This window comes from Nansenia antarctica (assembly GCF_963989245.1).
Source record: "Nansenia antarctica genome assembly, chromosome: 1".
Taxonomy (NCBI): domain Eukaryota; kingdom Metazoa; phylum Chordata; class Actinopteri; order Argentiniformes; family Microstomatidae; genus Nansenia; species Nansenia antarctica.
The window spans coordinates 69,934,496-69,951,995 of NC_137674.1; the positions used below are offsets into that span (position 1 = coordinate 69,934,496).

The 17,500-nt window shown below is 49.9% G+C and overlaps 1 protein-coding gene across 1 annotated transcript in view; it reads right to left on the reverse strand.

Annotated features, from left to right (window-relative positions):
* The window catches only part of fam184ab (family with sequence similarity 184 member Ab), a gene marked incomplete at both ends in the record, with an annotated part of 110,256 nt that overhangs the window by 91,991 nt on the left and 765 nt on the right, over positions 1-17,500 (reverse strand).

A 17,500-nucleotide genomic window follows, 5' to 3' on the forward strand; every position in this document is an offset into this window, starting at 1 on the left:
GGGCAGGGAGGAGATGGACCCCCGGGGACTGGTGACCAGAAGGTCATGAGTTCAAATCCCACCTGGGAACACCACCACCACTAGTGTTGAAGGCCCCTAGTGATGAGCTGGAACGGACATTGGGTCCCAGCGCTTACACACAGAACAGGGACAAGACAATGAAGGACAGGCAGACAGACAGACAGACAGACAGAGAGAGAGGCAGGCAGGCAGACAAACAGATAGACAGAGAAGGCAGGCAGGCAGACAGACAGACAGACAGACAAACAGGCAGACAGACAGACAAACAGGCAGGCAGACAGACAGACAGGGAGTGATGATGGGATGATGAAGGGAGGGAGGGAGGCAGGGAGTTAGGGATGATGGGATGATGAAGGGAGGGAGGGAAGGACACGATGGAGAAGCACACGATGGAGGAGACGAGATTTACTAGGGATGTCCCGATCCGATACTGATATCGGATATCGCCGCGATATTGGACCTGAATGCTGGATCTCGGATCGCACCAGAAAAAAAAAAGGCTCCGATCCGCGCTCTCGATCTGGTGTGTCACTCAAGTGACGACAACAGTAGTAGCCAGTGGTCACGTGCATGACCAGGGCTCGATAGTGCGACTGTTTTGGTCGCATTTGCGAGTGAATATATTTCTGTGCGACTTGGAAATACATTCAATCTACTACATTCAATCTACATTCAAACTACTGTCATGCGCAGTCAAACTTATGTGTATAAGCGATGAGGGAATGAAAACAGTGAACAGAAACGCGTGTCGCAGAAATGCTTCACGCGAGTCCTATATGCGCTTAAAATGCGCATAGTGGATACAGCTCTCATAGTTCGTAGCGCTGTGTGCTTCCGGTTTCATTACAAAGAGGTTAACCCTATATGTGCCAGACGTCTAACAACATTCAAATGACTCTAACTTCATATTTTTTCGGATTTCAATGTATGACACATCATTTGAAAGCTTATGATCCATAGTTCCAATCCACAACACGTCGCATTTGTTGCTTTAATAAAGGCTGGCAGTCTTTAATTTAACTGTTGTTGGTGTGGACTATATACTGGGGAGGTATTTGTTATTATTCAGGGGTCAAAACATTTATACAAATATCGGATCGGTATCGGTATCGCAGATACCCGAAGCCCAGGTATCGGTATCGGTATCGGTAGTGGAAAAGTGGGATCGGGACATCCCTAAGATTTACATTTACATTTTGGTATTTAGCAGACGCCTTTATCCAAGTAAGTGAATCATCTGTCCATAAGTCATCATAAGAAAAAGTAATCTATGCTCGGGCCAGGGGCCATTGGCAGTCATAATGCTATAAGAATTTATTTTCAGTAGATAAACTGTACAGGGGGGTAGTGGGGATGAGGAGGTCTTCAGGAGGGACAGTTAAGGTGTAGCCTGAAGAGATGGAGGTCTTCAGTCTATGGTGGAAGATAGGTAGTGACTCTGCAGTCCTGACAGAAGACAGATAGTGACTGCAGTCCTGACAGATAGGTAGTGACTGAGTCTGCAGTCCTGACAGCAGATAGGTAGTGACTCTGCAGTCCTGACAGCAGTTAGGCAGTGACTCTGCAGTCCTGACAGAGGATAGGTAGTGACTCTGCATTCCTGACAGCAGACAGGTAGTGACTCTGCAGTCCTGACAGAGGATAGGTAGTGACTCTGCAGTCCTCACAGCAGATAGGTAGTGACTCTGCAGTCCTGACAGAAGATAGGTAGTGACTCTGCAGTCCTGACAGCAGATAGGTAGTGACTCTGCAGTCCTGACAGAAGATAGGTAGTGACTCTGCAGTCATGACAGCAGATAGGTAGTGACTCTGCAGTCCTGACAGCAGACAGGTAGTGACTCTGCAGTCCTGACAGCAGATAGGTAGTGACTCTGCAGTCCTGACAGAAGACAGGTAGGGGTTTGAGGGCTGACCATCGAGATAGAAAGATAAACTGACTAGCACACCATGGAGGAGAGGAGAGGAGGAGAAGTGGATGGAGGGAAGGAGAGAGAGAAGGAGGGAGGGAGAGAGAGAGAGAGATAGAGGGAGGGAGGGGGAGAGAGGGAGAGAGGGAGAGGGAGGGAGGGAGGGAGGAATGGAGGGAGAGGGAGGGAGGGAAGGAGGGAGGGAGAGAGAGGGAGACAGAGGGAGGGAGAGAGGGATGGAGGGAGGGAGGGAGGGAGGGACGGACAGGGTGGTGAGGGTTGGGAGTCAACAGCTATTGACTCAGCTCCACTGAAGTGAAAGGCCAAGTCATATCTGCTGTTGCTCATCTTAATGGGCACCGTTACACACACACACACACACTCTGCTCTGCACTCTGCACGTGTGTGTGTGTGTGTGTGTGTGTGTGTGTGTGTGTGTACGTGTGTGTGTGTGTGTGTGTGTGTGTGTGTGTCGGTAAATGTGTGTGAGTGACCCAGCTCAATAATGCATATAGCCTCATCACAGTGTTAAGATGATACAGCAACTCTCTCTCTCTATCTCCCTCCCTCCCTCCCTCCCTCTCTCCCTCCCCCCCTCCCCCTCCTTCCCTCCCTCAGTTAGAATATTGATATGTTTATGTTCTCTGGTTTCTCACTAATGCTCTCCCACCTCCAGCCTTGTAGAAGCAGGATGGATTCAGGCTGCGTGTGTGTGTGTGTGTGTGTGTGTGTGTGTTTGTGTGTGTGGCGAGCGGCGTGTGAAGTTGATGACACCGCAGGGAGACAATGTGGAGGAACAATAAAAGCCGTTACAGATTCACAAGAGACCAACAAAGATCACCACCAACACTATTACACTCTATCAGAGCAGAGGAGAGGAGAGGAGGGAGGGAGGGAGGAGGGGGGGGGAGGGGGAGGAGAGGAGGAGATCAACATCAACATTAAAGCAAAAAAGGCTTGAAATATTTCACTTTCACGGTGTAATGTGTAATGAATCTAGAATATATGAAAGTTTCACTTTTTTAATTCAATTATGGAAAATAATGATTTTTTTCCATGACATATTTTTTTTTAGATGCACCTGTATGTGTGTGCATGTGTATATGTACGTGTGTATGTGTGTGCGCGTGTGTGAACATGCCTGTGACACATCAGACCTGCCAGCCAATGACGTCCTGCCCTGTCATCACCTGACGCCCCCAACACCCCCTCTCCCCCTCCCTCCCTGCTTCCTCCCTCTAATCTTCACCTGACTTTGTTCTCGGGGGAACACACACACACAAACACACAAACACGCACACACACACACACACACACACACACACACACACACACACACACACACACACCCTGCCTACCTGGTCACCCCCCCCACCCCCAGACAGCCCCAGCCTACCTGGTCATGACACCTACATGTGTCTAAATGTTAAAGTTCCATAAGTATAAGCAAAATAAAGTAACAGTTTGTAAATAAATAGTAGCATTTAAAAAAAAATACACGAACCGTGAACCGTGACCCAAAAACCGAGGTTCATACCGAACCGTGGGCCAACTGAAATTAATATTCTTACTTCCCCTTTACATTGTGTGAGTCTCCATTTTTATTACGGCCAAGAGCCGGTTATGATCATTTTGATATGTTATGATGATAATTTGTTGTCGTTGTTGACGAAAATTGCAAAATGTTCATTGTGCTACTGAAATTCTTGGTGTGCTACTACATTTTTCAACATGGTAGCACAGTGCTACCTGGGGAAAAGGTAAGCGTCAAGCCCTGCTTATAGGGAACTGTTGTGTAAATAGTACCTACAGCAGGCACGACTTACTAGAAGTTGGTGCGCAAAACGGGAGGACAGTTACAGCGGAGTTTCTGAAACAACAAAGGATTCCGAACGATATAGCCCGATCACCGGGGAAAGACTGGTTCATAGTCGTGACCCTGAGGCGCAAACATCGGCGTAGGGACCGCAAGCAACGCCGGGGCCGCAGGGGAGGCCAGCTTTGCCGAGTATATTCCTCTCTAACGTAAGATCCCTAGCTAACAAGATGGACGAACTGAGACTGCAGGTAGCCACCAACAACACCGTGGGGGATAGCTGTGTGATCATTCTCACAGAAACCTGGCTCAGCGCTTCCATTGTTGACTCCGCGGTCGCACTACAGGGCCGCTCGCTACACCGAGCGGACAGGACGCTGCTTAGCAAGAAAACGCGCGGAGGCGGCCTGGTCATATCTACGAAGGACAGCTGGTGCTTAAACACAAAAACTGTGAGTAGCCACTGCTCCCCAGACCTGGAATACTTGACTGTTAAATGCCGACCCACATACCTCCCGAGGGAATTCAACGCAGTGTACAACAGCTGTTTACATTGCACCAAGCGCGGATGCATTAGCCGGGCTACATGACGTCATCAGTGGTGGACAGAGCACAGATCCTCAAGCAGTGCATATTATCGCGGGGGACTTTAATGATGCTGACCTGAAGGTAGTACTACCCAAGTTTTACCAGCATGTTAAATGTGCAAGAAGAGGAGATAACACACTGGACAAGGTATACACCAACATCAAGCTTGCCTACAAAGCTAGATCGCTAGCTCATCTAGGCATGTCTGACCACGTGTCCATCCTCCTGATCCCAGCCTACACTCCCATGAGGAAAAGTGCTCCCATCACCACTAAGACTGTCAGAACCTGGCCAGCAGGGTCCGCTCCACTGCAGATCTGCCTGAATGACACCTCATGGCAGGAATATGAGCATGAGGACCTGGAACAGTTCACGTCGTCGGTTCTGAACCACATAGTGAACTGCACCAACTCAGCCACCGTGGACAAACGTGTCCGGGTCTACCCCAACACGAAGCCATGGATGACTGAGAAGGTCCGACAACTGCTCAAGGAGAGGAACAACGCCTTCTCAGCGAAGGACAAACTGCTGTACAACACCACCAGGGCTAACCTAAACCGTGGCATCCGGGAGGCCAAGGCAGACCACAGAGAGAAGATTGAGGAATGCTTCCTGAGCAACGACTCCAGACGGGTGTGGCAGGGGGTTCAGCACGACAAACTTCAGAGCCAACAGGCTCACAGCCGCTGAGGGCGACCCCCTGCTGGCGGAAGAGCTGAACTCCTTCTACGCCCGGTTCGACGAGGGGCGAACGGAGGTAACCACAACACAAACACCACTCTCTCCAGCTCTCAGCAGCCTCACCCTCACAGAGCATGAAGTGAGACGCGTGCTGAAGGCGGTGGACCCCAGAAAAGCCTCAGGGCCGGACGGCGTCCTGGGACGGGTGCTGAGGGACTGTGCCGACCAGCTGGCCGGGGTTTTCACCAACATCTTCAACCAGTCCCTGTCCCAGGCCACCATCCCACCCTGCCTGAAAACCTCAACAATCATCCCAGTCCCGAAGAAAAGCACGGTGAGCTGCCTAAACGACTACCGCCCGGTGGCACTCACACCAATCATCATGAAGTGCTTCGAGAAACTGGTCCGGGCCCACATAGTCACATGCCTCCCGCCCAACCTGGATCGATACCAGTTCGCCTACAGAGCCCACAGGTCCACAGAGGACGCCATCGCGACGACTCTCCACTCCACTCTATCCCACCTGGAGAGGGGGAACAGCTACACGAGACTGCTCTTTGTGGACTTCAGCTCTGCTTTCAACACTATCCTTCCAGACAGGCTAGTGACCAAACTACTAGACCTTGGACTATCACACTCTATCTGCGCATGGATCAAGGACATCCTGTCTGACCGCCCCCAGAGGGTGCGGGTGGGCTCCCACACCTCCACAGCCCTCAGACTCAGCACTGGGCCCCCCCAGGGCTGCGTGCTAAGCCCCATCCTCTACAACCTCTACACCTACGACTTCACCCCCGTCCACCCATCATAAAGTTTGCAGACGACACCACCGTGGTGGGCTGCATCTCGGGGGGGCGGCGTACAGGGATGAGGTGGAGCAGCTGGGCAAGCTGTGCAAGGTTAACAACCTGCTGCTGAACCAGTTAAAGACCCAGGAAATCATCGTGGACTTCAGGAGGAAAAAATCTGAGGTCCAGCCCCTGCTCGTCGATGGAGGGAGCGTGGAGAGAGTCTCAACTCTCCGATTCCTGGGGGTGCACATACAGGAGGACCTGTCCTGGAGGACCAACACAGCAGCCATCATCAAGAAGGCACAACAGCGGCTCTACTTCCTGAGAGTCCTCAGGAAATACCACCTCAGACAGGAGCTGCTTGTGACCTTCTACCGCTGCACAGTGGAGAGCATCCTCACCTACTGCATTTGCGTGTGGTTCTCCAGCTGCACAGCCGCAGAGAGGAAAGCGCTACAGAGAGTCGTGAGATCGGCCGAGAAGATCATCGGCGCCCCCCTCCCCTCTCTGGAAGAGCTGTACAACACACGCTGCCTCAGGAAGGCCTCCAAGATCTCCAAGGACCCATCCCACCCTGGGAACGAACACTTTGTTCGGCTGCGCTCAGACAGCCGGTTCAGGACCATGTTCGCACGGACAAATAGACTGAAGCTCAGCTTCTACCCTAGGGCCATTCAGGCCCTGAACACAGCAAAGACCTAGGTTCTAGGCCCTGGACAATCTAGACAATTTGATGGCAGCTACTAGATTGTAAACATAAGTGCAATATTGAAATACAACTGTGAACATGTCAAACCTGCAAACTGCGACACTTTAAATGAATGTGCAACAATACTATGTGCAATATGACAACCCTTGTGTACATAAGGTTCAGATATAGGAAAAGTTAGGATATTTATAGCATAGCATAGAGTACAGCACAGTGTTTTATTGTATAGTATAGTAGTATAGTATAGTAGATGTGTGTACATAGCCTTTATTTATGTAAACCAGCTCTTTTCCCTTCTTGTTTTTAGTCTTTTTTCCAAGCACCAGGGGAGCCCCCCCTCCTAAATTTCGTTGTATGGTACCTGTACTGTATTAATGACAATAAAGACCATTCATTCATTCATTCATTCATTCATTCATTCATTCATACTGTTTCTTCTGAGACATCTACTACCCCCTGTACTGTTTCTCCTGAGACATCTACTACCCCCTGTACTGTTTCTCCTGAGACATCTACTAGCCCCTGTACTGTTCCTCCTGTATCAATATAAAATATATATTCTTCCTTCGTCTAGCACGACAACAGCCAATGGCCCATGGCCTAGACATACAGTGATGCTTGAAAGTATGTGAACCCCTTGTGCAATTACAGATTTTATAATCTTTATTGAATCAGAACCAGTCTTTTTTATCTGACTTAACAGGTTTATATTTACCAATTCCATGTGCTTCAAGGGAGGCGCGGAGCCTATGTAAAATAACATTTGGTTTTAAGTTTTTTAATGAAATGTGATTATTTATTTTTTAAGGCAAAGAAATAATGGGAGAGATGTACCGGTATGCTACATTTTAGGACATTGCAGGCTGTATTGCGTTCTATAAATTAAATAAATGTAGCCTTGCGACCTGCTTTATAGTTAGTCACGCGCCAAAACATCTGTTAGCAACGGATGTCTGGCTAGCAACGTATGTGAGAGAGAGTGTGAAAGAGCGTGGGAGAGTAAAAATTAAAAAATAATTTGTTTTTTTTAAATGAAGAGGTTTCTGACACCAGCAGTGCCACAGCCTGAGCCTTCTGGCAGCAAACCAAAATGTAGGAAATACGATGAAGCGTATCAATTTAGGATTTACCTGGATAGTTTCAAACAACATCCCACGACCGCAATGTCTCATTTGCAAAGAGGTGCTGGGCTGGCTAATGACAGCATGAGACCCGCAAAACTTTGCCGCCATCTAGAAACAAAGCACAACAAGCTAGCATCCAACCCTCCAGAGTTTTTCCAAAGGAAACTCGAAGCGTTACTAGGAGAAAAGCGGGTCATTCAACAATTCAGTCAAATGAATGTTAAGGCTACTGAGGCATAATTTCGGGTGGCAGTACGCATTACGCATTGCCAAAGCAGGTAAGCCGCACGCTATTGAGGATAGTGCTGCCAGCTGCCAAGGAAATGTGTGCCATAATGAAGACAGAGACGGCAGCGGCTAAACTAGACCCTATCGCACAGGCTCGCGTATAATTGACGCCTTCTGAAACATTTGAAACGATGGACTCCACGATGGTTGTCTTTTTTTGTTCTGTACAATGTTTTTGATAGCTGGCACAACACTGTTGAATTTACTGTGAGTGAAAAGTGTTATTATGCAGTTGGATTTGGTAATTATACCGCTGTATGTTAAATTGTGTTTAGTTAAAAGAAATCAAATAAACACAAATATAATTATTTTCAAAGGATTCAGTCTTGCTGTCTATTTTACTTTCTTTTTTTTTACTGGGGGGGGGGGGGGGGGGGCGTGGGTATGTCACAATTCTCTTAGGGGAGGCTCACTGTCTTGGACTTTGAAAACCCCTGGTTTAGAGGGAATCATGCGTGTAGTAGAAAAAAAATATTATAAAGAAATTACTGCAAAAATAAGTGAACCCCAAGTTGCATTGGTTAAATCAAGTAGGTAAGTAGAATCCGGAGAGTAAATAATTGGGTACCAAATGAACCAGTTGAAGCAGAGATCTTTAGGAAAGAGTTTGGGTGAGACTCTGATACAGATAAGAAACCTGGTCAGTTTTGTGTTATCCATACAGGTGAATGTAAAACACACCATGCAGAGAGGAAAGGAGATCTCAGAGGATATCAGGAAGAGGTTAGAAAGAGCACATCAGTCTGCGGAAGGCTATGATTTGAACTCCATTAGTCCACTGTGAGGCAAATCATTTACAAATGGAGAGCATTTAACATGACAGCAATTCGGGCTAGAAGTGGACACCCTTCCAAAATATCCCAAAGAGCCACAAGAAAAATAACAAATCAGGTAAAAACCAACCCAAACATAATATTTAGAGATTTGCAGACCTCCCTTGCTGCATCTCAGGTAACTGTGCATGCTTCAACAATAAGAAGAACACTGAATCAAAATGGCATTCGTGGGAGGGTTGCTAGGAAGAAGCCTCTGCTGTCAAAAAAATTACCAAACTGCCTTTCTTAACTTGGTCTATCTGGACAAGGTTTCTGGAAGTCCATTCTCTGGACAGATGAGTCCAAAATTGACCTTTTTGGTAACAATCAAATCCACAACGTTTGGTGAAAACCCAACACTGCCTACCACCAAAAGAACCGTATCCCAACAGTCAAGCATGGTGGTGGGAATGTCATGATCTGGGGCTGGTTTTCCTCCTCTGGACCTGGCCTACTCCACATCAATAAGGGAACCATGAATTTTGAGGTGTACCAGGAGATTGTTGAACAGAACCATCAGTCAAGGAGCTAAAGCTGGGCTGAAAATGGGTCTTTCAACAAGACAACGACCCAAAGCATTCAACCAAATCTACCAAAGAATGGCTCAAGATAAAGAAGATTTGTGTTTTGGATTGGTCAAGTCAAATTCTGATCTAAATCCAATTGAGATGCTGTGACAGGACCTGAAGCGGGCAGTTCATGCCAGACACTCCTCAAACCTCACTCAATTGTCTCACTTTTGTAAGGAGGAGGCAAAAATATCTCAAAACAGATGTCAGAGACTGATTAGTGGATATATGAGACGTTTACTCCAAGTTATTGCTGCTAATGGAGGTGCCACAAGCTATTGACTGGTTCACTTATTTTTGCACCTGGACTAATTTCTTTATAATTTAGTTTTCCTACCACACACATGATTCCCTCTAAACCAACATATGGAATTGGTAAATATAAACCTGTTATGTCAGTTCTGATTAAATAAATCATGGTAAAAAAAAAAAAAAAATCTATAGTTGCATAAGGGATTGTGCCCTGCACATACTTTCAAGCATCACTGTAGATTACTTTTCCTGCTACGACTTGTTAGAACCATCCATCAACCAACCAGACCATCTCAGCTGACAGACCTCACCTGTCCGTGTGTGTGTGTGTGTGTGTGTGTGTGTGTGTGTGTGTGTGTATGTGTGTGCATGTGTCGTGTGTGTGTGTGTGTGTGTGTGTGAGCCCGCTGAGCTAAAGCCTGGAGGACAGCAGGTGTATGTGTGCGCACGTGTGTGCGCATCTTAATGAAATCTGACGTTGGGGATTGTGACAATCAGCCCAGAACATCCTGTCCAATAATAACAACTCTGCTCTCTCTTCCACCTGTCGGTCTGTTCTTTACATTCTCTCTCTCTCTCACTCTTTCTCTCTGTCTCTGTCTCTCTCTCTCTCTCTTTCTCTCCTCCCCTCTCTCATTCTCTCTCCCTCTCTCTCTCCCCCCCTCATTCTCTCTCTCTCCCTCCCCCTCTCTCTCTCTCTCTCTCTCTCCCCCCCTCTCATTCTCTCTCTCCCTCCCCCCTCTCAATTAAATTCAATGACTTTTATTGCCATGGGAACCAACCATTTAGATTGCCAAAGCAAGTGAAATGACAAATTAACAAAAATGAAGAAAAAATAACAATACAAGTTGAACAGTAAACAATACACACAAGAGTTGTATTAAACGTAAAACAAAGTAAACCTTGTACAGTGTTGTACAGTGTTGCACCAGTGTTACAGTGTTGCATATAGTTTCATACTATAGGAAGAATAGTGTCCTTCTCCCACGGCAACAGCTCACACATTTTGCTGCTGTTATCTCCCTCTTTCTCCCTTCAACTCTCCCTCCCTCTCCCCCTCCCTCTCCCCCTTCCCTCTCTCCATCTCTCCCTCCCTCTCCCCCTTCCCTCCCTCTCTCTCCCCCTCTGCCTCTCCCTCCCTCTCCCCCTCTCGCTCCCCCTCTCCCTCTCTCTCTTTCTCCCTCTGCCTCTTCCTCCCTCTCCCCCTCTGCCTCTCCCTCCCCCTCTCTCCCTCTTTCTCTGCCTCCCTCTCCCTCTCTCTCTCTCTCTCTCTCTCTCTAGTTTAAAGCATAATTGAAATGATGTCCAATATCCTATCTTCAGTGCCGCAAGGTAGAATCCTGGCCAATTTGTTACTTCCAAACACAATCTTTTCCCTCTGGAAAATAACATTTATTTCCTCTCAAGAAATTGGTCTGTTCCTCTGTAGATTAGTCTGCCACTCTGTCCTCACACATAGAATGACTTCGATGTATGTCTGTCTGTCCTGCTATCTGTCTGCACAGCCTCCCTCTCTCTCTCTCTCTCTCTCTCCATCTCTCTCTCTTCACAGGCCAGCGACCTTGTCTGCGTGTCTTACAGGTTCTGTGGCGTTAACACTTCCTTCAGCTGTGTCAGCGTTCTAGTAAGCCGGCCGTGTCTCTATCCCCCTTCCATACCCCCCTGTCCCCCTCCATACACCCCTGTCCCCCTCCATACCCCCCTGTCCCCCTCCATACCCTCATGTCCCCCTCCATACCCCCCTGTCCCCCTCCATACCCCCCTGTCCCCCTCCATACCCTCCTGTCTCCCTCCATACCCCCCTGTCGCCCTCCATACACCCCTGTCCCCCTCCATACCCCCCTGTCCCCCTCCATACCCCCCTGTATACCCCCCTGCCCCCCTCCATACCCCCCTGTCCCCCTCCATACACCCCTGTCCCCCTCCATGCCCCCCTGTCCCCCTCCATACCCTCATGTCCCCCTCCATACCCCCCTGTCTCCCTCCATGCCCCCCTGTCTCCCTCCATACCCCCCTGTCTCCCTCCATACCCCCCTGTCCCCTATCTGTCCCCCCTGTCTCCCCCCTCCCGACACACACACACTTCCTCCTCCCTCCTCCCTCCTCTACATGCTACTAGGATGACCAGATGTCCCGCTTTGCGCGGGACTGCACAGCATTTTCACGACTTTTGGTGCTTCCCGCAAATTGGGACGATGTCCTGCATATTTAATTTTGATTGGCCAAAAACGCTTTTCTAAAGTCAGATTTATCCAATGGCTGTGGAGAAAGCAGGGAAGGCTATCATCACAGGGCTGTGTTTGCTGTCAATCAAACTGTAGCGCACGTCGGGTGCTGGGGGTCGGGTGCTGGGGGCAAGTGCAGCCAGGTTAACCAGGAGTAACTCCCCCCACTCCCCCCCAAACAACAACAACGAAACGACGAACACAAGTCAAATGCAGCAGGTTATGGAAAATGGAGGAAACTCAAAATACAGTCAGGAAGAAAAGAAGATGCACCTACAACAAAGACTGGGAAAACACTTATCCGTGGGTGAAGACAGTGCAGGGCGACTCTCAGAGAGTTTTTTGCAATCTTTACAAGAGTTCTTTTTCAATTTCACACGGAGGTGAATACGAGGTCAAAAGACACAGAGAATGCAATTCTCACAAGAAACGTGTTGCTCAAAAAGAGACATCCAACTCTATGGAGACATTCCTACTCAAACCGAAAAATGATGGCCACAATGTAACAGCAGCAGAAATAACCAGTGTTTACCATACAGTGCAACACTCCCAATCATACCAGTCAAATGACTGTGGTAACAAGCTAGCACCAACCATTTTTCCAGAGTCAGACTCTGAGATAGCAATGTAAATGTCATGTGGTCGTACAAAAGCAGCGTTCATAGTAACAGATGTGCTTGCCCCAGCCCTGTCCCCAGCCTTAGCCCCAGCCCTGTCCCTAGCCTTAGTCCCAGCCCTGTCCCCAGCCTTAGTCCCAGCCCTGTCCCTAGCCTTAGCCCCAGCCTTAGCCCCAGCCCTGTCCCTAGCCCCAGCCCTGTCCCCAGCCTTAGTCCCAGCCTTAGTCCCAGCCCTGTCCCTAGCCTTAGCCCCAGCCCTGTCCCCAGCCTTAGTCCCAGCCCTGTCCCTAGCCTTAGCCCCAGCCTTAGCCCCAGCCCTGTCCCTAGCCCCAGCCCTGTCCCCAGCCTTAGTCCCAGCCTTAGTCCCAGCCCTGTCCCTAGCCTTAGCCCCAGCCCTGTCCCTAGCCCCAGCCCTGTCCCCAGCCTTAGTCCCAGCCTTAGCCCCAGCCCTGTCCCCAGCCTTAGTCCCAGCCTTAGCCCCAGCCCTGTCCCCAGCCTTAGTCCCAGCCCTGTCCCTAGCCTTAGTCCCAGCCCTGTCCCCAGCCTTAGTCCCAGCCCTGTCCCTAGCCTTAGCCCCAGCCCTGTCCCCAGCCTTAGTCCCAGCCCTGTCCCTAGCCTTAGTCCCAGCCCTGTCCCCAGCCTTAGTCCCAGCCCTGTCCCCAGCCTTAGCCCCAGCCCTGTCCCTAGCCTTAGTCCCAGCCCTGTCCCCAGCCTTAGTCCCAGCCCTGTCCCTAGCCTTAGTCCCAGCCCTGTCCCCAGCCTTAGTCCCAGCCCTGTCCCCAGCCTTAGTCCCAGCCCTGTCCCCAGCCTTAGTCCCAGCCCTGTCCCTAGCCTTAGTCCCAGCCCTGTCCCCAGCCTTAGTCCCAGCCCTGTCTCCAGCCTTAGCCCCAGCCCTGTCCCTAGCCTTAGTCCCAGCCCTGTCCCCAGCCTTAGTCCCAGCCCTGTCCCCAGCCTTAGTCCCAGCCCTGTCCCTAGCCTTAGTCCCAGCCCTGTCCCCAGCCTTAGTCCCAGCCCTGTCCCTAGCCTTAGCCCCAGCCTTAGCCCCAGCCCTGTCCCTAGCCCCAGCCCTGTCCCCAGCCTTAGTCCCAGCCCTGTCCCTAGCCTTAGCCCCAGCCCTGTCCCTAGCCCCAGCCCTGTCCCTAGCCTTAGTCCCAGCCTTAGCCCCAGCCCTGTCCCCAGCCTTAGTCCCAGCCTTAGCCCCAGCCCTGTCCCCAGCCTTAGTCCCAGCCCTGTCCCTAGCCTTAGCCCCAGCCCTGTCCCCAGCCTTAGTCCCAGCCCTGTCCCTAGCCTTAGTCCCAGCCCTGTCCCTAGCCTTAGCCCCAGCCCTGTCCCCAGCCTTAGTCCCAGCCCTGTCCCCAGCCTTAGCCCCAGCCTTAGTCCCAGCCCTGTCCCTAGCCTTAGTCCCAGCCCTGTCCCTAGCCTTAGTCCCAGCCCTGTCCCTAGCCTTAGTCCCAGCCCTGTCCCTAGCCTTAGTCCCAGCCCTGTCCCCAGCCTTAGTCCCAGCCCTGTCCCCAGCCTTAGTCCCAGCCCTGTCCCCAGCCTTAGCCCCAGCCCTGTCCCTAGCCTTAGTCCCAGCCCTGTCCCCAGCCTTAGTCCCAGCCCTGTCCCTAGGCTTAGTCCCAGCCCTGTCCCCAGCCTTAGTCCCAGCCCTGTCCCTAGCCTTAGTCCCAGCCTTAGCCCCAGCCTTAGCCCCAGCCTTAGCCCCAGCCCTGTCCCTAGCCTTAGCCCCAGCCCTGTCCCCAGCCCTGTCCCTAGCCTTAGTCCCAGCCCTGTCCTCAACCTTAGTCCCAGCCCTGTCCCTAGCCTTAGCCCCAGAGCAGCTCCTCCTCTCACTGACTTAGGATGGACAGAAAAACAACAGGGGAGAGAAGGAGAAGAGGATAAAAGGAGGAGAGGAGAGGACAGGACAGAAGAGGAGAGGAGGGTAGAAGAGAGGAGGAGGAAAGGAGAGTAGAAGAGAGTCTCTCCCCCCCTCCCTCCCTCTCTCTCTCCCTCCCCCCTTCTCTCTCTCTACCTCCTTCCTTCCCTCCCTCCCTCCCTCCCTCTCTCCCTCCCTCTGTCAGGGCAGTAGGCTCAGTAGCTCAGCAGGCTATGTGGGTTACCGAGGCTGGTGGAGGTAGAAATCGGAGGACGGGCACCCGTTGTAATGCACTTTTCTTATTCCATTCCATGCATTACAATGATGCTGTCCTCCGATTTCTACCTCCACCAGCCTCAGTAACCCACATAGCCTGCTTGTCCTTGAAACATTATCAGCTTGGTGTGAAATTCTGCTTTATTCAGATGAGATGCTCCCTCTCCCTCGAGAAATATTAGGCCTATTAAATACAGTCACACTGTGTGTGTATGTGTGTGTATGTGTGTGTGTGTGTCTGTATGTGCGTGTGTGTTTGTGTGTGTGTGTGTATGTGCGTGCATGCCTGTATGTGCATGTGTGTGTGTGTGTGTGTGTGTGTATGCGTGCACTGCATGCCTGTATGTACGTGTGTGTCTTCGTATGCCTGTGTGTGTGTGTGTCTGTGTGCGCGTGTGTGTCTGTGTGTGTGTGTGTGTGTGTGTGTGTGTGTCTCTGTGTGTGTGTATGCATGCATGCCTGTGTGCGTGTGTGTGTGTGTGTGTGTGTCTCTGTGTGTGTGTATGCATGCATGCCTGTGTGTGTGTGTGTGTGTGTGTGTGTGTGTGTGTGTGTGTGTGTGTGTGTGTGTGTGTGTGTGTGTGTGTGTGCGTGTGTGCGTGACTCTTAAGCCCAGCTCTGGACAAAGAGATTGGTCAAGGCCAGCTCCTTTCTTTCACCAAGAAATATGAATCTCAGGATAATACCTGCATGGCATCCGCTTGGATTATGGGAAGCCGGTTGCTATGGAAGCAGTAGCGGTTCTCAGCGCCTGGTCGGACATGGCCACGGCTCCCTGACAGCCGTACCGGAGGAGAACCCTTTACCACGGCGCTCTGAACAAGCCGCGTGAGACCGGATCCCGGGGAAAACACGGCAAACAACAGCAGACAGGGGCGCCGCCGTGCCACAACGGCCTCAGGCAGAGAGGAGAGGCGGCCTTCATAGGAACCACCGTGTCTAGAACTCTGGATCAGTACCCGATACTCAGTCAGTCAGTCAGTCAGTCAGTCAGTCTAATGTGTATAGCACTTCTCACAAAAACAACACTCTCTCAAAGTGTTTTACAGCAACAACAATACAAACAATAAACAATACAACACAAACAATATGAATTAACACCTAACTCTGCTATCTCTGCTATCTCTGCCAGGCTCTGCTATCTCTGCCATCTCTGCCATCTCTGCTATCTCTGCTATCTCTGCCATCTCTGCCATCTCTGCTATCTGCCATCTCTACTATCTCTGCTATCTGCCATCTCTGCTATCTCTGCTATCTACCATCTCTACTATTTCTGCTATCTGCCATCTCTGCTATCTCTGCTATCTACCATCTCTACTATCTCTGCCATCTCTGCTATCTCTGCCAGGCTCTGCCATCTCTGCTATCTCTGCCATCTCTGCTATCTGCCATCTCTACTATCTCTGCTATCTGCCATCTCTGCTATCTCTGCCATCTCTGCCATCTCTGCCATCTCTGCCAGACTCTGAACTACACATGGAGCCCCGAGCCGAGCTGAGGCAAAGCGGTGCTGCTTTGACAGTGCTGTGCTCATTAATAACTGTCATCAGACGCCGATTTCATCTGATATTAAGCCATCAAAACAAAACCCTGGGGGACAAGAAGCACACACTGTGTCTGATGACATGGGGTGAATAACCACACCAGGTTAGAGCCACTGTGTACGTATTCCACTCTGCAGTCCAGTACAATGGGTTTTACGCCTGATGTGAAGTGAGATGGATTCTGATGGGGTTTCTACAGACCTAGGCATTGACACAACAGACCAAACATTGTATTGTACCGTTCCATTACCTCCAGGCAAACGCATTGAGAAAGAACATCGGGTTTGAGTGAAATTGAGCTGTTGATTTCACCTGCACAACCGCAGGGAGTGGTGTAAATGTGTCAAACCTGAGGCTCACTGCCACATGCTGTAATATAACATGTAAGTGATATTATCACCGGGAACATTAAATCAGGGGCGCCTATCGAATGATTATACACCTGATTATAACCGATTCTCGGTCATTCAAGGCCATATGATCACATAAGAAACAGATTGATTGTAATATAGGAGGTAGAAACACAACAAAACATGAATTGAACATTTCCCATGAGAAAACATGCTGCATCATCGCTGCTCTGTGTGTGTGTGTGTGTGTGGGTGTCATACACAATGTATGTGTGTGTGTGTGTGTGTGTCATACACAATATGTGTGTGTGTGTGTGTGTGTGTGTACACGTGTCACTGCCTCATCAGTACCACAGTCTTGACAAGAGGTAGCGGAACCACAGCACCTGATATCGCTGCCCTAAAACTAGGGATGCTCCGATTTATCGGCCACCGATTTAAATCGGCCGATTTCACTCCAAATGACTCGATCGGTGATCGGCAAAAATGGCCGATCGCAAAAACCGATTTTTTTTTTTTTTTTTTTTTTTTTTTTTTTCTGGGGAAGACAGATAACTGAACCGAAAACATAGGAGGACGTAACAGTATGTAAACCATGAAGGCCACGTTTATGATGTCTTTTATACAGCCATATCGACTGACTTGGGCTTCAGGCCCTAACTGGGTGATAGGCCAGACTTTTACTATGCCATAAAAATGGGTCTGCGTTTGCTTGGTACCTAATGGATCAAAACTTTTGTCTAAAAAGCAAAAAATATGTAGGCTATCCAGTCAGTTGTAGGCCTACAGTTATGTATTTTTTTTAAAATCGGTATCGGTATCGGTATCGGTTGATCTTGAGGAAAAAAATCGGTGATCGGTATCGGCCCCAAAAATCCAGATCGGAGCATCCCTACCTAAAACATGCTGAATAACCCCTCCTCACCTTGGTCAGGTGTATAACCCCTCCTCACCGTGGTCATCTGTACAACCCCTCCTCACCGTGGTCATCTGTATAACCCCTCCTCACCGTGGTCATCTGTATAACCCCTCCTCACCGAGGTCATCTGTACAACCCCTCCTGACCGTG